General features: G+C 59.4%; 1 protein-coding gene across 1 annotated transcript in view; it reads right to left on the reverse strand.

Moving 5' to 3' along the window:
* Positions 1–20,002, reverse strand: part of LOC134945732 (up-regulator of cell proliferation-like) — a 42,732-nt gene extending 22,730 nt beyond the window's left edge. The window contains exon 1 of the mRNA XM_063935184.1: positions 19,840–20,002. The gene's annotated coding sequence lies outside the window, so the exon portion shown is untranslated. The remainder of the gene's footprint in view (positions 1–19,839) is intronic.
* Positions 20,003–22,379: the final 2,377 nt, after the last annotated feature.

Here is a 22,379-nt window from a genome sequence, read left to right on the forward strand (position 1 = left end):
GGCTGCGAGGGGAGGGCGGTTAGGCGCGAGGGGAGGGGGGTTAGGGTGAGGCTGCAAAGGGAGGGGGTTAGGCGCGAGGGGAGGGGGGTTAGGGTGAGGCTGCGAAGAGAGGGATTAGGGTTAGGCTGCGAGGGGAGGGCGGTTAGGCGCGAGGGGAGGGGGGTTAGGGTGAGGCTGCGAAGGGAGGGGGTTAGGGTTAGGCTGCGAGGGGAGGGGGTTAGGGTTAGGCTGCGAGGGGAGGGGGGTTAGGGTGAGGCTGCGAAGGGAGGGGGTTAGGGTTAGGCTGCGAGGGGAGGGGGTTAGGTTTAGGCTGCGAGGGGAGGGGGGTTAGGCGCGAGGGGAGGGGGGTTAGGGTTAGGCTGCGAGGGGAGGGGGGTTAGGGTTAGGCTGCGAGGGGAGGGGGGTTAGGGTTAGGCTGCGAGGGGAGGGGGGTTAGGGTTAGGCTGCGAGGGGAGGGGGGTTAGGCACGAGGGGAGGGGGGTTAGGGTGAGGCTGCGAAGGGAGGGGGTTAGGGTTAGGCTGCGAGGGGAGGGGGTTAGGGTTAGGATGCGAGGGGAGGGGGGTTAGGGTTAGGCTGCGAGGGGAGGGGGGTTAAGGTTAGGCTGCGAGGGGAGGGGGGTTAGGGTTAGGATGCGAGGGGAGGGGGGTTAGGGTTAGGCTGCGAGGGGAGGAGGGATAGGGCTAGGCTGCGAGGGGAGGGGGGTTAGGCTGCGAGGGGAGGAGGGAAAGGGCTAGGCTGCGAGGGGAGGGGGGTTAGGGTTAGGCTGCGAAGGGAGGGGGGTTAGGGTTAGGCTGCGAGGGGAGGGGGGTTAGGGTTAGGCTGCGAGGGGAGGGGGGTTAGGGTTAGGATGCGAGGGGAGGAGGGATAGGGCTAGGCTGCGAGGGGAGGGGGGTTAGGGTTAGGCTGCGAGGGGAGGGGGTTAGGGTTAGGCTGCGAGGGGAGGGGGGTTAGGGTTAGGCTGCGAGGGGGGTTAGGGTTAGGATGCGAGGGGAGGGGGGTTAGGGTTAGGCTGCGAGGGGAGGAGGGATAGGGCTAGGCTGCGAGGGTAGGGGGGTTAGGGTTAGGCTGCGATGAGAGGGGGGTTAGGGTTAGGCTGCGAGGGGAGGGGGGTTAGGATTAGGCTGCGATGGGAGGGGGGTTAGGATTAGGCTGCGATGGGAGGGGGGTTAGGGTTAGGCTGCGAGGGGAGGGGGGTTAGGGTTAGGCTGCGATGGGAGGGGGTTAGGGTTAGGATGCGAGGGGAGGGGGGTTAGGGTTAGGCTGCGAGGGGAGGGGGTTAGGGTTAGGCTGCGATGGGAGGGGGTTAGGCTGTGAGGGGAGGGGGTTAGGGTTAGGCTGGGAAGGGAGGGGGGTTAGGGTTAGGCTGCGAGGGGAGGGGGGTTAGGGTTAGGCTGCGATGGGAGGGGGTTAGGCTGTGAGGGGAGGGGGTTAGGGTTAGGCTGGGAAGGGAGGGGGGTTAGGGTTAGGCTGCGAGGGGAGGGGGGTTAGGGTTAGGCTGCGAGGGGAGGGGGTTAGGGCTAGGCAGCAAGGGGAGGGGGTGGGGGTTAGGCTGCGAGGGAAGGGGGGTTAGGGTTAGGTTGCGAGGGGAGGGGGGTAGGGTTAGGCTGCGAGGGGAGGGGGGTTAGGGTTAGGCTGCGAGGGAAGGGGGGGTTAGGGTTAGGCTGCGAGGGGAGGGGGGTTAGGGTTAGGCTGCGAGGGGAGGGGGTTAGGGTTAGGCTGCGAGGGGAGCGGGTTAGGCTGCGAGAGGAGGGGGGTTAGGGTTAGGCTGCGAGGGGAGGGGGATAGCGTTAGGCTGCGAGGGGATGGGGATAGGGTTAGACTGCGAGGGGAGGTGGGTTAGACGCGAGGGGAGGGGGGTTAGGGTTAGGCTGCGATTGGAGGGGGGTTAGGGTTAGGCTTCCAGGGGAGGGGGTTAGGGTTAGGCTGCGAGGGGAAGGGGGTAAGGGTTAGGCTGCGAGGGGAGTTAGGGTTAGGCTGTGAGGGGAGGGGGGTTAGGGCTAGGCAGCGAGGTTGAGGGGGGTTAGGGCTAGGCAGCGAGGTTGAGGGGGGTTAGGGTTAGGCTGTGAGGGGAGGGGGGTTAGAGTTAGGCTGCGAGGGGAGGGGGGTTAGGGTTAGGATGCGAGGGGAGGGGGGTTAGGGTTAGGCTGCGAGGGGAGGAGGGATAGGGCTAGGCAGCGAGGGGAGGGGGGTTAGGGTTAGGATGCGAGGGGAGGGGGGTTAGGGTTAGGCTGCGAGGGGAGGAGGGTTAGGGTTAGGATGCGAGGGGAGGGGGGTTAGGCTGCGAGGGGAGGGGGGTTAGGGTTAGGCTGCGAGGGGAGGGGGGTTAGTGTTAGGATGCGAGGGGAGGGGGGTTAGGGTTAGGCTGCGAGGGGAGGGGGGTTAGGGTTAGGCTGCGAGGGGAGGGGGGTTAGGGTTAGGCTGCGAGGGGAAGGGGGTAGGGTTAGACTGCGAGGGGAGGGGGGATAGGCGCGAGGGGAGGGGGGTTAGGGTGAGGCTGCGAAGGGAGGGGGTTAGGGTTAGGCTGCGAGGGGAGGGGGGATAGGCGCGAGGGGAGGGGGGTTAGGGTGAGGCTGCGAAGAGAGGGGGTTAGGGTTAGGCTGCGAGGGGAGGGCGGTTAGGCGCGAGGGGAGGGGGGTTAGGGTGAGGCTGCGAAGGGAGGGGGTTAGGCGCGAGGGGAGGGGGGTTAGGGTGAGGCTGCGAAGAGAGGGGGTTAGGGTTAGGCTGCGAGGGGAGGGCGGTTAGGCGCGAGGGGAGGGGGGTTAGGGTGAGGCTGCGAAGGGAGGGGGTTAGGGTTAGGCTGCGAGGGGAGGGGGTTAGGGTTAGGCTGCGAGGGGAGGGGGGTTAGGGTTAGGCTGCGAGGGGAGGGGGGTTAGGGTTAGGCTGCGAGGGGAGGGGGGTAGGGTTAGGCTGCGAGGGGAGGGGGGTTAGGGTTAGGCTGCGAGGGGAGGGGGGTTAGGGTTAGGCTGCGAGGGGAGGGGGGTTAGGGTAAGGATGTGAGGGGAGGGGGGTTAGGGTTAGGTTGCGAGGGGAGGGGGGTTAGGGTTAGGCTGCGAGGGGAGGGGGTTAGGGTTAGGCTGCGAGGGGAGGGGGGTTAGGGTTAGGCTGCGAGGGGAGGGGGGTTAGGCACGAGGGGAGGGGGGTTAGGGTGAGGCTGCGAAGGGAGGGGGTTAGGGTTAGGCTGCGAGGGGAGGGGGTTAGGGTTAGGATGCGAGGGGAGGGGGGTTAGGGTTAGGCTGCGAGGGGAGGGGGGTTAGGGTTAGGCTGCAAGGGGAGGGGGCTAGGGTTAGGCTGCGAGGGGAGAGGGATAGGGTTAGGCTGCGAGGGGAGGGGGGTTAGGGTTAGGCTGCAAGGGGGGTAAGAGTTAGGCGGCGAGGGGAGGGGAGGAGGGGAGGATGGTTAGGGTTAGGCTGCGAGGGGAGGGGGGCTAGGGTTAGGCTGCGAGGGGAGGGGGGCTAGGGTTAGGCTGCGAGGGGAGGGTTTAGGCTGCGAGAGGGGGGGGGGGTTAGGGTTAGGCTGCGAGGGAAGGGGGTTAGGGTTAGGCTGCGAGGGGAGGGGGGTTAGGGTTAGGCTGCGAGGGGAGGGTTTAGGATGCGAGAGGGGGGGTTAGGGTTAGGCTGCGAGGGGAGGGGGGCTAGGGTTAGGCTGCGAGGGGAGGGTTTAGGCTGCGAGAGGAGGGGGGTTAGGGTTAGGCTGCGAGGGAAGGGGGTTAGGGTTAGGCTGGGAGGGGAGGGGGGCTAGGGTTAGGCTGCGAGGGGAGGGGGTTAGGGTTAGGCTACAAGCGGAGGGGGGTTAGGGTTAGGCTGCAAGGGGAGGGGGGTAAGAGTTAGGCGGCGATGGGAGGGGAGGAGGGGAGGATGGTTAGGGTTAGGCTGCGAGATGAGGGGGGTTAGGGTTAGGCGGCGAGGGGAGGATGGTTAGGGTTAGGCTGCGAGGGGAGGGGGTTAAGGTTAGGCTGCGAGGGGAGGGGGGTTAGGTTGCTAGGGGAGGGGGGTAAGAGTTAGGCGGCGAGGGGAGGATGGTTAGGGTTAGGCTGCGAGGGGAGGGGGTTAAGGTTAGGCTGCGAGGGGAGGGGGGTTAGGTGGTGAGGGGAGGAGGGTTAGGGTTAGGCACGAGGGGAGGGGGTTAGGCTGCGTGGGGAGGGGGGTTAGGGTTAGGCTGCAAGGGGAGGGGGTTAGGGTTAGGCTGCGAGGGGTGGGGGTTAGGGTTAGGCTGCGAGGGGAGGGGGGTTAGGGTTAGGCTGTGAGGGGAGGGAGGTAAGAGTTAGGCAGCGAGGGGAGGATAGTTAGGGTTAGGCGGAGAGGGGGTTAGGGTTAGGCTGCGAGGGGAGGGGGGTTAGGGTTAGGCTGCAAGGGGAGGGGGGCTAGGGTTAGGCTGCGAGGGGAGGGGGTTAGGGTTAGGCTACAAGCGGAGGGGGGTTAGGGTTAGGCTGCAAGGGGAGGGGGGTAAGAGTTAGGCGGCGATGGGAGGGGAGGAGGGGAGGATGGTTAGGGTTAGGCTGCGAGATGAGGGGGGTTAGGGTTAGGCTGCGAGGGGAGGGGGTTAGGGTTAGGCGCGAGGGGAGGGGGGTTAGGCTGCTAGGGGAGGGGGGTAAGAGTTAGGCGGCGAGGGGAGGATGGTTAGGGTTAGGCTGCGAGGGGAGGGGGTTAAGGTTAGGCTGCGAGGGGAGGGGGGTTAGGTGGTGAGGGGAGGAGGGTTAGGGTTAGGCGCGAGGGGAGGGGGTTAGGGTTAGGCTGCGAGGGGAGGGGTGTAAGGGTTAGGCTGCGAGGGGAGGGGGTTAGGGTTAGGCTGCGATGGGAGGGGGTTAGGCTGTGAGGGGAGGGGGTTAGGGTTAGGCTGGGAAGGGAGGGGGGTTAGGGTTAGGCTGCGAGGGGAGGGGGGTTAGGGTTAGGCTGCGAGGGGAGGGGGTTAGGGCTAGGCAGCAAGGGGAGGGGGTGGGGGTTAGGCTGCGAGGGAAGGGGGGTTAGGGTTAGGTTGCGAGGGGAGGGGGGTAGGGTTAGGCTGCGAGGGGAGGGGGGTTAAGGTTAGGCTGCGAGGGAAGGGGGGTTAGGGTTAGGCTGCGAGGGGAGGGGGGTTAGGGTTAGGCTGCGAGGGGAGGGGGTTAGGGTTAGGCTGCGAGGGGAGCGGGTTAGGCTGCGAGAGGAGGGGGGTTAGGGTTAGGCTGCGAGGGGAGGGGGATAGCGTTAGGCTGCGAGGGGAGGGGGATAGGGTTAGGCTGCGAGGGGAGGGGGGATAGGGTTAGGCTGCGAGGGGATGGGGATAGGGTTAGACTGCGAGGGGAGGTGGGTTAGACGCGAGGGGAGGGGGGTTAGGGTTAGGCTGCGATTGGAGGGGGGTTAGGGTTAGGCTTCCAGGGGAGGGGGTTAGGGTTAGGCTGCGAGGGGAAGGGGGTAAGGGTTAGGCTGCGAGGGGAGTTAGGGTTAGGCTGTGAGGGGAGGGGGGTTAGGGCTAGGCAGCGAGGTTGAGGGGGGTTAGGGCTAGGCAGCGAGGTTGAGGGGGGTTAGGGTTAGGCTGTGAGGGGAGGGGGGTTAGAGTTAGGCTGCGAGGGGAGGGGGGTTAGGGTTAGGATGCGAGGGGAGGGGGGTTAGGGTTAGGCTGCGAGGGGAGGAGGGATAGGGCTAGGCAGCGAGGGGAGGGGGGTTAGGGTTAGGCTGCGAGGGGAGGAGGGTTAGGGTTAGGATGCGAGGGGAGGGGGGTTAGGCTGCGAGGGGAGGGGGGTTAGGGTTAGGCTGCGAGGGGAGGGGGGTTAGGGTTAGGATGCGAGGGGAGGGGGGTTAGGGTTAGGCTGCGAGGGGAGGAGGGATAGGGCTAGGCAGCGAGGGGAGGGGGGTTAGGGTTAGGCTGCGAGGGGAGGAGGGATAGGGCTAGGCTGCGAGGGGAGGGGGGTTAGGGTTAGGCTGCGAAGGGAGGGGGGTTAGGGTTAGGCTGCGAGGGGAGGGGGGTTAGGGTTAGGCTGCGAGGGGAAGGGGGTAGGGTTAGGCTGCGAGGGGAGGGGGGATAGGCGCGAGGGGAGGGGGGTTAGGGTGAGGCTGCGAAGGGAGGGGGTTAGGGTTAGGCTTCGAGGGGAGGGGGGATAGGCGCGAGGGGAGGGGGGTTAGGGTGAGGCTGCGAAGAGAGGGGGTTAGGGTTAGGCTGTGAGGGGAGGGGGTTAGGCGCGAGGGGAGGGGGGTTAGGCGCGAGGGGAGGGGGGTTAGGGTGAGGCTGCGAAGGGAGGGGGTTAGGGTTAGGCTGCGAGGGGAGGGCGGTTAGGCGCGAGGGGAGGGGGGTTAGGGTGAGGCTGCGAAGGGAGGGGGTTAGGCGCGAGGGGAGGGGGGTTAGGGTGAGGCTGCGAAGAGAGGGGGTTAGGGTTAGGCTGCGAGGGGAGGGCGGTTAGGCGCGAGGGGAGGGGGGTTAGGGTGAGGCTGCGAAGGGAGGGGGTTAGGGTTAGGCTGCGAGGGGAGGGGGTTAGGGTTAGGCTGCGAGGGGAGGGGGGTTAGGGTGAGGCTGCGAAGGGAGGGGGTTAGGGTTAGGCTGCGAGGGGAGGGGGTTAGGTTTAGGCTGCGAGGGGAGGGGGGTTAGGCGCGAGGGGAGGGGGGTTAGGGTTAGGCTGCGAGGGGAGGGGGGTTAGGGTTAGGCTGCGAGGGGAGGGGGGTTAGGGTTAGGCTGCGAGGGGAGGGGGGTTAGGGTTAGGCTGCGAGGGGAGGGGGGTTAGGGTTAGGCTGCGAGGGGAGGGGGGTTAGGCACGAGGGGAGGGGGGTTAGGGTGAGGCTGCGAAGGGAGGGGGTTAGGGTTAGGCTGCGAGGGGAGGGGGTTAGGGTTAGGATGCGAGGGGAGGGGGGTTAGGGTTAGGCTGCGAGGGGAGGGGGGTTAAGGTTAGGCTGCGAGGGGAGGGGGGTTAAGGTTAGGATGCGAGGGGAGGGGGGTTAGGGTTAGGCTGCGAGGGGAGGAGGGATAGGGCTAGGCTGCGAGGGGAGGGGGGTTAGGCTGCGAGGGGAGGAGGGAAAGGGCTAGGCTGCGAGGGGAGGGGGGTTAGGGTTAGGCTGCGAAGGGAGGGGGGTTAGGGTTAGGCTGCGAGGGGAGGGGGGTTAGGGTTAGGCTGCGAGGGGAGGGGGGTTAGGGTTAGGATGCGAGGGGAGGAGGGATAGGGCTAGGCTGCGAGGGGAGGGGGGTTAGGGTTAGGCTGCGAGGGGAGGGGGTTAGGGTTAGGCTGCGAGGGGAGGGGGGTTAGGGTTAGGCTGCGAGGGGGGTTAGGGTTAGGATGCGAGGGGAGGGGGGTTAGGGTTAGGCTGCGAGGGGAGGAGGGATAGGGCTAGGCTGCGAGGGTAGGGGGGTTAGGGTTAGGCTGCGATGAGAGGGGGGTTAGGGTTAGGCTGCGAGGGGAGGGGGGTTAGGATTAGGCTGCGATGGGAGGGGGGTTAGGATTAGGCTGCGATGGGAGGGGGGTTAGGGTTAGGCTGCGAGGGGAGGGGGGTTAGGGTTAGGCTGCGATGGGAGGGGGTTAGGGTTAGGATGCGAGGGGAGGGGGGTTAGGGTTAGGCTGCGAGGGGAGGGGGTTAGGGTTAGGCTGCGATGGGAGGGGGTTAGGCTGTGAGGGGAGGGGGTTAGGGTTAGGCTGGGAAGGGAGGGGGGTTAGGGTTAGGCTGCGAGGGGAGGGGGGTTAGGGTTAGGCTGCGATGGGAGGGGGTTAGGCTGTGAGGGGAGGGGGTTAGGGTTAGGCTGGGAAGGGAGGGGGGTTAGGGTTAGGCTGCGAGGGGAGGGGGGTTAGGGTTAGGCTGCGAGGGGAGGGGGTTAGGGCTAGGCAGCAAGGGGAGGGGGTGGGGGTTAGGCTGCGAGGGAAGGGGGGTTAGGGTTAGGTTGCGAGGGGAGGGGGGTAGGGTTAGGCTGCGAGGGGAGGGGGGTTAGGGTTAGGCTGCGAGGGAAGGGGGGTTAGGGTTAGGCTGCGAGGGGAGGGGGGTTAGGGTTAGGCTGCGAGGGGAGGGGGTTAGGGTTAGGCTGCAAGGGGAGCGGGTTAGGCTGCGAGAGGAGGGGGGTTAGGGTTAGGCTGCGAGGGGAGGGGGATAGCGTTAGGCTGCGAGGGGATGGGGATAGGGTTAGACTGCGAGGGGAGGTGGGTTAGACGCGAGGGGAGGGGGGTTAGGGTTAGGCTGCGATTGGAGGGGGGTTAGGGTTAGGCTTCCAGGGGAGGGGGTTAGGGTTAGGCTGCGAGGGGAAGGGGGTAAGGGTTAGGCTGCGAGGGGAGTTAGGGTTAGGCTGTGAGGGGAGGGGGGTTAGGGCTAGGCAGCGAGGTTGAGGGGGGTTAGGGCTAGGCAGCGAGGTTGAGGGGGGTTAGGGTTAGGCTGTGAGGGGAGGGGGGTTAGAGTTAGACTGCGAGGGGAGGGGGGTTAGGGTTAGGATGCGAGGGGAGGGGGGTTAGGGTTAGGCTGCGAGGGGAGGAGGGATAGGGCTAGGCAGCGAGGGGAGGGGGGTTAGGGTTAGGATGCGAGGGGAGGGGGGTTAGGGTTAGGCTGCGAGGGGAGGAGGGTTAGGGTTAGGATGCGAGGGGAGGGGGGTTAGGCTGCGAGGGGAGGGGGGTTAGGGTTAGGCTGCGAGGGGAGGGGGGTTAGTGTTAGGATGCGAGGGGAGGGGGGTTAGGGTTAGGCTGCGAGGGGAGGGGGGTTAGGGTTAGGCTGCGAGGGGAGGGGGGTTAGGGTTAGGCTGCGAGGGGAAGGGGGTAGGGTTAGGCTGCGAGGGGAGGGGGGATAGGCGCGAGGGGAGGGGGGTTAGGGTGAGGCTGCGAAGGGAGGGGGTTAGGGTTAGGCTGCGAGGGGAGGGGGGATAGGCGCGAGGGGAGGGGGGTTAGGGTGAGGCTGCGAAGAGAGGGGGTTAGGGTTAGGCTGCGAGGGGAGGGCGGTTAGGCGCGAGGGGAGGGGGGTTAGGGTGAGGCTGCGAAGGGAGGGGGTTAGGCGCGAGGGGAGGGGGGTTAGGGTGAGGCTGCGAAGAGAGGGGGTTAGGGTTAGGCTGCGAGGGGAGGGCGGTTAGGCGCGAGGGGAGGGGGGTTAGGGTGAGGCTGCGAAGGGAGGGGGTTAGGGTTAGGCTGCGAGGGGAGGGGGTTAGGGTTAGGCTGCGAGGGGAGGGGGGTTAGGGTTAGGCTGCGAGGGGAGGGGGGTTAGGGTTAGGCTGCGAGGGGAGGGGGGTAGGGTTAGGCTGCGAGGGGAGGGGGGTTAGGGTTAGGCTGCGAGGGGAGGGGGGTTAGGGTTAGGCTGCGAGGGGAGGGGGGTTAGGGTAAGGATGCGAGGGGAGGGGGGTTAGGGTTAGGTTGCGAGGGGAGGGGGGTTAGGGTTAGGCTGCGAGGGGAGGGGGTTAGGGTTAGGCTGCGAGGGGAGGGGGGTTAGGGTTAGGCTGCGAGGGGAGGGGGGTTAGGCACGAGGGGAGGGGGGTTAGGGTGAGGCTGCGAAGGGAGGGGGTTAGGGTTAGGCTGCGAGGGGAGGGGGTTAGGGTTAGGATGCGAGGGGAGGGGGGTTAGGGTTAGGCTGCGAGGGGAGGGGGGTTAAGGTTAGGCTGCGAGGGAAGGGGGGTTAGGGTTAGGCTGCGAGGGGAGGGGGGTTAGGGTTAGGCTGCGAGGGGAGGGGGTTAGGGTTAGGCTGCGAGGGGAGCGGGTTAGGCTGCGAGAGGAGGGGGGTTAGGGTTAGGCTGCGAGGGGAGGGGGATAGCGTTAGGCTGCGAGGGGATGGGGATAGGGTTAGACTGCGAGGGGAGGTGGGTTAGACGCGAGGGGAGGGGGGTTAGGGTTAGGCTGCGATTGGAGGGGGGTTAGGGTTAGGCTTCCAGGGGAGGGGGTTAGGGTTAGGCTGCGAGGGGAAGGGGGTAAGGGTTAGGCTGCGAGGGGAGTTAGGGTTAGGCTGTGAGGGGAGGGGGGTTAGGGCTAGGCAGCGAGGTTGAGGGGGGTTAGGGCTAGGCAGCGAGGTTGAGGGGGGTTAGGGTTAGGCTGTGAGGGGAGGGGGGTTAGAGTTAGGCTGCGAGGGGAGGGGGGTTAGGGTTAGGATGCGAGGGGAGGGGGGTTAGGGTTAGGCTGCGAGGGGAGGAGGGATAGGGCTAGGCAGCGAGGGGAGGGGGGTTAGGGTTAGGATGCGAGGGGAGGGGGGTTAGGGTTAGGCTGCGAGGGGAGGAGGGTTAGGGTTAGGATGCGAGGGGAGGGGGGTTAGGCTGCGAGGGGAGGGGGGTTAGGGTTAGGCTGCGAGGGGAGGGGGGTTAGTGTTAGGATGCGAGGGGAGGGGGGTTAGGGTTAGGCTGCGAGGGGAGGGGGGTTAGGGTTAGGCTGCGAGGGGAGGGGGGTTAGGGTTAGGCTGCGAGGGGAAGGGGGTAGGGTTAGGCTGCGAGGGGAGGGGGGATAGGCGCGAGGGGAGGGGGGTTAGGGTGAGGCTGCGAAGGGAGGGGGTTAGGGTTAGGCTGCGAGGGGAGGGGGGATAGGCGCGAGGGGAGGGGGGTTAGGGTGAGGCTGCGAAGAGAGGGGGTTAGGGTTAGGCTGCGAGGGGAGGGCGGTTAGGCGCGAGGGGAGGGGGGTTAGGGTGAGGCTGCGAAGGGAGGGGGTTAGGCGCGAGGGGAGGGGGGTTAGGGTGAGGCTGCGAAGAGAGGGGGTTAGGGTTAGGCTGCGAGGGGAGGGCGGTTAGGCGCGAGGGGAGGGGGGTTAGGGTGAGGCTGCGAAGGGAGGGGGTTAGGGTTAGGCTGCGAGGGGAGGGGGTTAGGGTTAGGCTGCGAGGGGAGGGGGGTTAGGGTTAGGCTGCGAGGGGAGGGGGGTTAGGGTTAGGCTGCGAGGGGAGGGGGGTAGGGTTAGGCTGCGAGGGGAGGGGGGTTAGGGTTAGGCTGCGAGGGGAGGGGGGTTAGGGTTAGGCTGCGAGGGGAGGGGGGTTAGGGTAAGGATGCGAGGGGAGGGGGGTTAGGGTTAGGTTGCGAGGGGAGGGGGGTTAGGGTTAGGCTGCGAGGGGAGGGGGTTAGGGTTAGGCTGCGAGGGGAGGGGGGTTAGGGTTAGGCTGCGAGGGGAGGGGGGTTAGGCACGAGGGGAGGGGGGTTAGGGTGAGGCTGCGAAGGGAGGGGGTTAGGGTTAGGCTGCGAGGGGAGGGGGTTAGGGTTAGGATGCGAGGGGAGGGGGGTTAGGGTTAGGCTGCGAGGGGAGGGGGGTTAAGGTTAGGCTGCGAGGGGAGGGGGGTTAGGGTTAGGATGCGAGGGGAGGGGGGTTAGGGTTAGGCTGCGAGGGGAGGAGGGATAGGGCTAGGCTGCGAGGGGAGGGGGGTTAGGCTGCGAGGGGAGGAGGGAAAGGGCTAGGCTGCGAGGGGAGGGGGGTTAGGGTTAGGCTGCGAAGGGAGGGGGGTTAGGGTTAGGCTGCGAGGGGAGGGGGGTTAGGGTTAGGCTGCGAGGGGAGGGGGGTTAGGGTTAGGATGCGAGGGGAGGAGGGATAGGGCTAGGCTGCGAGGGGAGGGGGGTTAGGGTTAGGCTGCGAGGGGAGGGGGTTAGGGTTAGGCTGCGAGGGGAGGGGGGTTAGGGTTAGGCTGCGAGGGGGGTTAGGGTTAGGATGCGAGGGGAGGGGGGTTAGGGTTAGGCTGCGAGGGGAGGAGGGATAGGGCTAGGCTGCGAGGGTAGGGGGGTTAGGGTTAGGCTGCGATGAGAGGGGGGTTAGGGTTAGGCTGCGAGGGGAGGGGGGTTAGGATTAGGCTGCGATGGGAGGGGGGTTAGGATTAGGCTGCGATGGGAGGGGGGTTAGGGTTAGGCTGCGAGGGGAGGGGGGTTAGGGTTAGGCTGCGATGGGAGGGGGGTTAGGGTTAGGCTGCGAGGGGAGGGGGGTTAGGCTGCGATGGGAGGGGGGTTAGGATTAGGCTGTGATGGGAGGGGGGTTAGGGTTAGGCTGCGAGGGGAGGGGGGTGAGGGTTAGGCTGCGATGGAGGGGGGTTAGGGTTAGGCTGCGAGGGGAGGGGGGTTAGGCTGCGAGGGGAGGGGTTTAGGGTTAGGCTGCGATGGGAGGGGGGTTAGGGTTAGGCTGCGAGGGGAGGGGGGTTAGGCTGCGAGGGGAGGGGGGTTAGGGTTAGGCTGCGATGGGAGGGGTTTAGGGTTAGGCTGCGAGGGGAGGAGGGTTAAGGTTAGGCTGTGATGGGAGGGGGTTAGGGTTAGGCTGCGAGGGGAGGGGGGTTAGGTTTAGGCTGCGAGGGGAGGGGGGTTAGGGTTAGGCTGCGAGGGGAGGAGGGTTAGGGTTAGGCTGCGAGGGGAGGGGGTTTAGGGTTAGGTTGCGAGGGAAGGGGGTTAGGGTTAGGCTGCGAGGGGAGGGGGTTTAGGGTTAGGTTGCGAGGGAAGGGGGTTAGGGTTAGGTTGCGAGGGGAGGGGGGTTAGGGTTAGGCTGCGAGGGGAGGGGGGTTAGGCTGCGAGGGGAGGGGTTTAGGGTTCGGCTGCGATGGGAGGGGGGTTAGGGTTAGGCTGCGAGGGGAGGGGGGGTTAGGCTGCGAGGGGAGGGGGGTTAGGGTTAGGCTGCGATGGGAGGGGTTTAGGGTTAGGCTGCGAGGGGAGGAGGGTTAAGGTTAGGCTGTGATGGGAGGGGGTTAGGGTTAGGCTGCGAGGGGAGGGGGGTTAGGTTTAGGCTGCGAGGGGAGGGGGGTTAGGGTTAGGTTGCGAGGGGAGGGGGGTTAGGGTTAGGCTGCGAGGGGAGGAGGGTTAGGGTTAGGCTGCGAGGGGAGGGGGTTTAGGGTTAGGTTGCGAGGGAAGGGGGTTAGGGTTAGGTTGCGAGGGGAGGGGGTTTAGGGTTAGGTTGCGAGGGGAGGGGGTTTAGGGTTAGGTTGCGAGGGGAGGGGGGTTAGGGTTAGGTTGCGAGGGGAGGGGGTTTAGGGTTAGGTTGCGAGGGAAGGGGGTTAGGGTTAGGTTGCGAGGGGAGGGGGTTTAGGGTTAGGTTGCGAGGGGAGGGGGTTTAGGGTTAGGTTGCGAGGGGAGGGGGGTTAGGGTTAGGTTGCGAGGGGAGGGGGGTTAGGGTTAGGCTGCGAGGGGAGGGGGGTTAGGGTTAGGCTGCGAGGGGAGGGGGGTTAGGGTTAGGCTGCGAGGGGAGGGGGGTTAGGGTTAGGTTGCGAGGGGAGGGGAGTTAGGGTTAGGCTGCGAGGGGAGGGGGGTTAGGGTTAGGTTGCGAGGGGAGGGGGGTTAGGGTTAGGCTGCGAGGGGAGGGAGGTTAGGGTTAGGCTGCGAGGGGAGGGGGGTTAGGGTTAGGTTGCGAGGGGAGGGGGTTTAGGCTTATTCAAAGGTTTTCACAGAGATGGATAATACAAATTGTTGCTCCGTTATGTCTGTCCCTTTCTACACAAATCTGTAAAGGTGCAATGGAATGTGCTATGTAACTTAGGGGTCTATTTATTAAGCCTTGGAGAGAAACAAAGTGGAGAGAGATAAAGTACCAAACCAATTAGCTCATAACTGTCATGTTACTGGGTGTGTTTGAAAAAATGACAGTTATGAGCTGATTGGCTGGACTTTATCTCTCTTTATCCGTCTGCACGTCATCACTTTGTAAGGCGTAGTACATAGGTCTATTTATCTCTCTCCACTTTATTTCTCTCCAAGGCTTAGTACATAAACCCCTAAAAATGAATATATAAAAATAAGAATTTACTTACCGATAATTCTATTTCTCGGAGTCCGTAGTGGATGCTGGGGTTCCTGAAAGGACCATGGGGAATAGCGGCTCCGCAGGAGACAGGGCACAAAAAAAGTAAAGCTTTACTAGGTCAGGTGGTGTGCACTGGCTCCTCCCCCTATGACCCTCCTCCAGACTCCAGTTAGGTACTGTGCCCGGACGAGCATACACAATAAGGGAGGCATTTTGAATCCCGGGTAAGACTCATACCAGCCACACCAATCACACCGTACAACTTGTGATCTAAACCCAGTTAACAGTATGACAACAGAAAGGGCCTCTTAAAGATGGCTCCTTAACAATAACCCGAATTAGTTAACAATAACTATGTACAAGTATTGCAGATAATCCGCACTTGGGATGGGCGCCCAGCATCCACTACGGACTCCGAGAAATAGAATTATCGGTAAGTAAATTCTTATTTTCTCTATCGTCCTAAGTGGATGCTGGGGTTCCTGAAAGGACCATGGGGATTATACCAAAGCTCCCAAACGGGCGGGAGAGTGCGGATGACTCTGCAGCACCGAATGAGAGAACTCCAGGTCCTCCTTTGCCAGGGTATCAAATTTGTAAAATTTTACAAACGTGTTCTCCCCCGACCACGTAGCTGCTCGGCAGAGTTGTAATGCCGAGACCCCTCGGGCAGCCGCCCAAGATGAGCCCACCTTCCTTGTGGAGTGGGCTTTTACAGTTTTAGGCTGTGGCAGGCCTGCCACAGAATGTGCAAGTTGAATTGTGTTACAAATCCAACGAGCAATCGACTGCTTAGAAGCAGGTGCGCCCAACTTGTTGGGTGCATACAATATAAACAGCGAGTCAGATTTTCTGACTCCAGCCGTCCTTGCAATGTATATTTTTAAGGCTCTGACAACGTCCAACAACTTGGAGTCCTCCAAGTCGCTAGTGGCCGCAGGCACCACAATAGGTTGGTTCAGATGAAATGCTGATACCACTTTAGGGAGAAAATGCGGACGAGTCCGCAGTTCTGCCCTATCCGAATGGAAGATTAGATAAGGACTTTTATAAGATAAAGCCGCCAATTCAGATACTCTCCTGGCAGAGGCCAGGGCTAGTAACATAGTCACTTTCAATGTGAGATATTTCAAATCCACCTTTTTCAATGGTTCAAACCAATGGGATTTGAGGAAATCTAAAACTACATTTAGATCCCACGGTGCCACCGGAGGCACCACAGGAGGCTGTATATGCAGTACTCCCTTGACAAAAGTCTGGACCTCAGGGACAGAGGCCAATTCTTTTTGGAAGAATATTGACAGGGCCGAAATTTGAACCTTAATGGATCCCAATTTGAGACCCATAGATAATCCTGATTGCAGGAAATGTAGGAAACGACCCAGTTGGAATTCCTCCGTCGGAACCTTCCGATCCTCGCACCACGCTACATATTTTCGCCAAATGCGGTGATAATGTTTCACGGTGACTTCCTTCCGTGCCTTAATCAAGGTAGGAATGACTTCTTCTGGAATGCCTTTCCCTTTTAGGATCTGGCGTTCAACCGCCATGCCGTCAAACGCAGCCGCGGTAAGTCTTGAAAAAGACAGGGACCCTGCTGTAGCAGGTCCCTTCTCAGAGGTAGAGGCCACGGTTCGTCCGTGAGCATCTCTTGAAGTTCCGGATACCAAGTCCTTCTCGGCCAATCCGGAACCACTAGTATTGTTCTTACTCTTCTTTGCCGTATGATCTTCAATACCTTTGGTATGAGCGGCAGAGGAGGAAACACATACACTGACTGGTACACCCAAGGAGTTACCAGTGCGTCCACAGCTATTGCCTGTGGATCTCTTGACCTGGCGCAATATTTGTCCAGTTTCTTGTTGAGGCGAGACGCCATCATGTCTACAATTGGTCTTTCCCAACGGTCTATTAACATGTTGAAGACTTCTGGATGTAGACCCCACTCTCCCGGATGAAGATCGTGCCTGCTGAGGAAGTCTGCTTCCCAGTTGTCCACGCCCGGGATGAACACTGCTGACAGTGCTATCACGTGATTCTCCGCCCAGCGAAGAATCTTGGCAGCTTCTGCCATTGCACTCCTGCTTCTTGTGCCGCCCTGCCTGTTTACATGGGCGACCGCCGTGATGTTGTCCGACTGAATCAACACCGGCTTTCCTTGCAGGAGAAGTTCCGCCTGGCTTAGAGCATTGTAGATTGCTCTTAGTTCCAGAATGTTTATGTGAAGAGACTTTTCCAGACTCGTCCATACTCCCTGGAAGTTTCTTCCTTGTGTGACTGCTCCCCAGCCTCTCAGGCTGGCGTCCGTGGTCACCAGGATCCAATCCTGAATGCCGAATCTGCGGCCTTCTAATAGGTGAGCCTTCTGCAACCACCACAGAAGTGACACCCTTGTCTTTGGTGACAGGGTTATTCGCAGGTGCATCTGCAGATGCGACCCTGACCATTTGTCCAACAGATCCCTTTGGAATATTCTTGCATGGAATCTGCCGAATGGAATTGCTTCGTAAGAAGCCACCATTTTTCCCAGGACTCTTGTGCATTGATGTACTGACACTTTTCCTGGTTTTAGGAGGTTCCTGACCAGATCGGATAACTCCTTGGCTTTTTCCTCTGGAAGGAAAACCTTTTTCTGAACCGTGTCCAGAATCATTCCTAGGAACAGCAGACGAGTTGTCGGGATTAAATGGGATTTTGGAATATTCAGAATCCACCCGTGTTGTCTTAGCACCTCTTGAGATAGTGCTAAAGCTGTCTCCAGCTGTTCTCTGGACCTTGCCCTTATTAGGAGATCGTCCAAGTATGGGATAACTAATACGCCTTTTCTTCGAAGAAGAATCATCATCTCGGCCATTACCTTGGTAAAGACCCGAGGCGCCGTGGACAATCCGAACGGCAGCGTCTGAAACTGATAGTGACAGTTTTGAACAATGAACCTGAGGTACCCCTGGTGTGCGGGGTAAATCGGAACGTGTAGATACGCATCCTTGATGTCCAAGGATACCATAAAGTCCCCTTCTTCCAGGTTCGCTATCACTGCTCTGAGTGACTCCATCTTGAACTTGAACTTTTTTATGTAGAGGTTCAAGGACTTCAGATTTAGAATAGGCCTTACCGAGCCATCCGGCTTCGGTACCACAAATAGAGTGGAATAATACCCCTTTCCTTGTTGTAATAGGGGTACTTTGACTATCACCTGCTGAGCGTACAGCTTGTGAATGGCTTCCAACACCCTCTCCCTTTCGGAAGAGACGGTTGGTAAGGCAGACTTCAGGAAACGATGAGGAGGATCCGTCTCTAATTCCAACCTGTACCCCTGAGATATTATCTGCAGGATCCAGGGGTCTACCTGCGAGTGAGCCCACTGCGCGCTGTAATTTTTGAGACGGCCCCCCACTGTCCCCGAGTCCGCTTGAGAGGCCCCAGCGTCATGCTGAGGTTTTTGCAGGAGCCGGGGAGGGCTTCTGTTCCTGGGAAGGAGCTGCCTGTTGGTGTCTCTTCCCTCTTCCTCTGCCTCGTGGCAGGTACGACAAGCCCTTTGCTCTCTTATTTTTGTAGGAGCGAAAAGGCTGCGGTTGAAAAGTCGGTGCCTTTCTCTGTTGGGGAGTGACTTGAGGTAAAAAAGTGGATTTCCCGGCAGTAGCCGTGGCCACCAAGTCTGATAGACCAACTCCAAATAACTCCTCCCCTTTATACGGCAAAACCTCCATGTGACGTTTTGAATCCGCATCGCCTGTCCACTGTCGTGTCCATAAGGCTCTTCTGGCTGAAATGGACATAGCACTCACCCGAGATGCCAGTGTGCAAATATCCCTCTGTGCATCACGCATATAGATAAATGCATCCTTTATTTGTTCTAACGACAGTAAAACATTGTCCCTATCTAGGGTATCAATATTTTCAATCAGGGATTCTGACCAAACTACTCCAGCACTGCACATCCAGGCAGTTGCTATAGCTGGTCGTAGTATAACACCTGCATGTGTGTATATATTCTTTTGAATAACTTCCATCTTTCTATCTGATGGATCCTTAAGTGCGGCCGTCTCAGGAGAGGGTAACGCCACTTGTTTGGATAAGCGTGTGAGCGCCTTGTCCACCTTAGGGGGTGTTTCCCAGCGCGCCCTAACCTCTGGCGGGAAAGGGTATAATGCCAATAACTTTTTTGAAATTATCAACTTTTTATCAGGAGCAACCCACGCTTCATCACACACGTCATTTAATTCTTCTGATTCAGGAAAAACTGTTTGTAGTTTTTTCACACCATACATAATACCCTGTTTTACGGTATCTGTAGTATCAGCTAAATGTAACGTCTCCTTCATTGCCAAAATCATATAACGTGTGGCCCTACTGGAAAATACGTTTGAATTTCTACCGTCGTCACTGGAATCAGTGCCCGTGTCTGGGTCTGTGTCGACCGACTGAGGCAAAGGGCGTTTTACAGCCCCTGACGGTGTTTGAGGCGCCTGGACAGGCATTAATTGATTGTCCGGCCGCCTCATGTCCTCAACTGACTGTTTAAGGGAAGATAAACCATCACGTAATTCCACAAATAAAGGCATCCATTCTGGTGTCGACCCCCTGGGGGGTGACATCTGCATATTTGGCAATTGCTCCGCCTCCACACCAATATCGTCCTCATACATGTCGACACCACGTACCGACACACACCGCAAACTCACAGGGAATGCTCTAATGAAGACAGGACCCACTAGCCCTTTTGGGGAGACAGAGGGAGAGTCTGCCAGCACACACCACAAAGCGCTATATATACAAGGGATATCCTTATATTAAGTGCTCCCTTATAGCTGCTTTAATATATATATATATAGCCATTAATGTGCCCCCCCTCTCTGTTTTACCCTGTTTCTGTAGTGCAGTGCAGGGGAGAGACCTGGGAGCCGTTCTGACCAGCGGAGCTGTGACAGAAAATGGCGCCGTGTGCTGAGGAGATAGGCCCCGCCCCTTTTTCGGCGGGTTCTTCTCCCGCTATTTTTCCAGTCAGGCAGGGGTTAAATATCTCCATATAGCCCCTATGGGCTATATGTGAGGTATTTTTAGCCTTGTATAAGGTTTATATTTGCCTCTCAGAGCGCCCCCCCCCAGCGCTCTGCACCCTCAGTGACTGCCCAGTGAAGTGTGCTGAGAGGAAAATGGCGCACAGCTGCAGTGCTGTGCGCTACCTTATGAAGACTGAGGAGTCTTCAGCCGCCGGTTTCCGGACCTCTTCACGCTTCAGCATCTGCAAGGGGGTCGGCGGCGCGGCTCCGGGACCGGACTCCACGGCTGGGCCTGTGTTCGATCCCTCTGGAGCTAATGGTGTCCAGTAGCCAAGCAGCAAATCCACTCTGCATGCAGGTGAGTTTACTACTTTCCCCCTAAGTCCCACGTTGCAGTGATCCTGTTGCCAGCAGGACTCACTGTAAAGAAAAAAACCTAAACTAAACTTTCTCTAAGCAGCTCTTTAGGAGAGCCACCTAGATTGCACCCTTCTCGTTCGGGCACAAAATCTAACTGGAGTCTGGAGGAGGGTCATAGGGGGAGGAGCCAGTGCACACCACCTGACCTAGTAAAGCTTTACTTTTTTTGTGCCCTGTCTCCTGCGGAGCCGCTATTCCCCATGGTCCTTTCAGGAACCCCAGCATCCACTTAGGACGATAGAGAAATATTAATAAAACACAAAGTCTTTATGGCCCCGGTTAATGATAAAGGGTGATTGCTGCTCTGTAACAAAAGGCAGAACCAGTGAGTGGCCCTAAACTAACGGGCAGACTCGCCGGAAACTCGCCGATGCCTGCGTGGCGCAGGCTGTTACATTCACCCCGAGGCGGCAGAGACAGGGGGGGTAATTCTGAGTTGATCGCAGCAGGAACTTTGTTAGCAGTTGGGCAAAACCATGTGCACTGCAGGGGAGGCAGATATAACATGTGCAGAGAGAGTTAGATTTGGGTGGGTTATATTGTTTCTGTGCAGGGTAAATACTGGCTGCTTTATTTTTACACTGCAATTTAGATTGCAGACACCACACCCAAATCTAACTCTCTCTGCACATGTTACATCTGCCTCCCCTGCAGTGCTCATGGTTTTGCCCAACTGCTAACAAAGTTCCTGCTGCCATCAACTCAGAATTACCCCCAGGAATCGGACACTGAGTCTCCGACACTCAGATATCAGGAGAGATCAGGACACATTAATACACTGCCCCCATAATACCCCGATCAGGCTATAGCCCCGGCAGGTGAGTGCGTACCTGAGTTCTCGCCGCTCATTCGCTGTATGAGAAGTGTCAGTGGAAATGTCGGCTCCTCAGCCCAACACCTCACAGACTGACAGGGAGTCGCTGCGTAACTTTCACTTTCTCTTCTGGTAGGAGGTGTCACGCCCTCTGCTGGCGGCTTCACATATCACACCCGTGTACTGTTACCTATAGCAGGGGCTCTCACACCACCAGTCTGGGGGGGGGGTTAATTATACCCCATTCACACAGAGGAAATACCCGTGTCAATACCTGACCCGGTAAATTGGTTTCTGTGTGGAAGGGAAGGGAAGGGGGGGGGGAGGTCAGGCTGGGACCAGCAGAACAACTTTGCATTCAAATGCTACATCGGTACTTTACTATCGAGCTCAATGCAAAATCGGAGATTTACTAACAATCGGTTTGTAAAATTGCCTGAAAATCACTGACAGTCTGCTGATGCCGCACTGCGTCCTGTGTTGCAGGATCCGTTCGCGCACGCACAGACCGAGTCCTGCGCATGCAATAAGTACTGCGGATATCGATACTTTGCGCATCAGGACGCAGCTCTGTCCACATCTGAATTAGCCCCAGTGCGTCCACGTCACATGATTGTAGATGTTTTCATCAATAGTGAAAGAAATAAAGAAATACCGGAGGATCCGCGCACATGTCTAATAACAAGAGACCCAGCACGTGTCTCGCTGCGGCTGCCGGAGCTATGGGTCTCTGTATTCCCCGCCCACAAACGGTGACAGGCTGCGGCTCAGGGGGCGCTGTGTGCAACGACGCAGGACCCGCACAGGAGACGTACACAAACCATCACAGGCGCCCCTCCATCGGAGATGTACACAAACCATCGCAAGCACCCCACCATCGGAGAGGTACACAAACCATCGCAGGCATCCCACCATTGGAGATGTACACAAACCATCGCAGGCATCCCACCATCGGAGATGTACACAAACCATCGCAGGCATCTCACCATCGGAGATGTACACAAACCATCGCAGGCATACCACCATCGGAGATGTACACAAACCATCGCAGGCATACCACCATCGGAGATGTACACAAACCATCGCAGGCATACCACCATCGGAGATGTACACAAACCATCGCAGGCATCCCACCATCGGAGATGTACACAAACTATCGCAGGCATTCCACCATCGGAGATGTACACAAACTATCGCAGGCGCCCCACCATCGGAGATGTAAACATACCATCGCAGGTGCCCCACCATCGGAGATGTACACAAACCATCGCAGGCATCCCACCATCGGAGATGTACACAAATCATTGCAGGCCTACCACCATCGGAGATGAGCATAAAACATTACAGAAGCCCCACCATCGGAGATGTAAATAAACCATCGCAGGTGCCCCACCATCGGAGATGTACACAAACCATCGCACGCGCTTCACCATTGGAGATGTACACAAACCATCACAGGCGCCCCACCATCGGAGATGTACACAAACCATCAAAGGCGCCCCACCATCGGAGATGTTCACAAACCATCGCAGGCATCCCACCATCGGAGTTGTAAACAAACCATCGCAGGCGCCCCACCATCGGAGATGTACACAAACCATCGCAGGCACCCCACCATCAGAGAGGTACACAAACCATCGCAGGCACCCCTCCATCGGAGAGGTACACAAACCATCGCAGGCATCCCACCATCGGAGATGTACACAAACCATCGCAGGCATCCCACCATCGGAGATGTACACAAACCATCGCAGGCATCCCACCATCCCGCAGGCGCCCCACCATCGGAGATGTACACAAACCATCGCAGGCATCCCACCATCGGAGATGTACACAATCATTGCAGGCCTACCACCATCGGAGATGAGCATAAAACATTACAGAAGCCCCACCATCGGAGATGTAAATAAACCATTGCAGGTGCCCCACCATCGGAGATGTACACAAACCATCGCAGGCATCCCACCATCGGAGTTGTAAACAAACTATCGCAGGCGCCCCACCATCGGAGATGTACACAAACCATCGCAGGCACCCCACCATCAAGAGAGGTATACAAACCATCGCAGGCACCCCACCATCGGAGAGGTACACAAACCATCGCAGGCATCCCACCATCGGAGATGTACACAAACCATCGCAGGAATACCACCATCGGAGATGTACACAAACCATCGCAGGCATACCACCATCGGAGATGTAAACAAACCATCGCAGGAATACCACCATCGGAGATGTACACAAACCATCGCAGGCATCCCACCATCGGAGTTGTAAACAAACCATCGCAGGCGCCCCACCATCGGAGATGTACACAAACCATCGCAGGCACCCCACCATCAGAGAGGTACACAAACCATCGCAGGCATCCCACCATCGGAGATGTACACAAACCATCGCAGGCATCCCACCATCGGAGATGTACACAAACCATCGCAGGCATCCCACCATCGGAGATGTACACAAACCATCACAGGCGCCCCACCATCGGAGATGTACACAAACCATCGCAGGCATCCCACCATCGGAGATGTACACAAATCATTGCAGGCCTAC

Source organism: Pseudophryne corroboree, chromosome 7 (assembly GCF_028390025.1).
Source record: "Pseudophryne corroboree isolate aPseCor3 chromosome 7, aPseCor3.hap2, whole genome shotgun sequence".
Lineage (NCBI taxonomy): Eukaryota > Metazoa > Chordata > Amphibia > Anura > Myobatrachidae > Pseudophryne > Pseudophryne corroboree.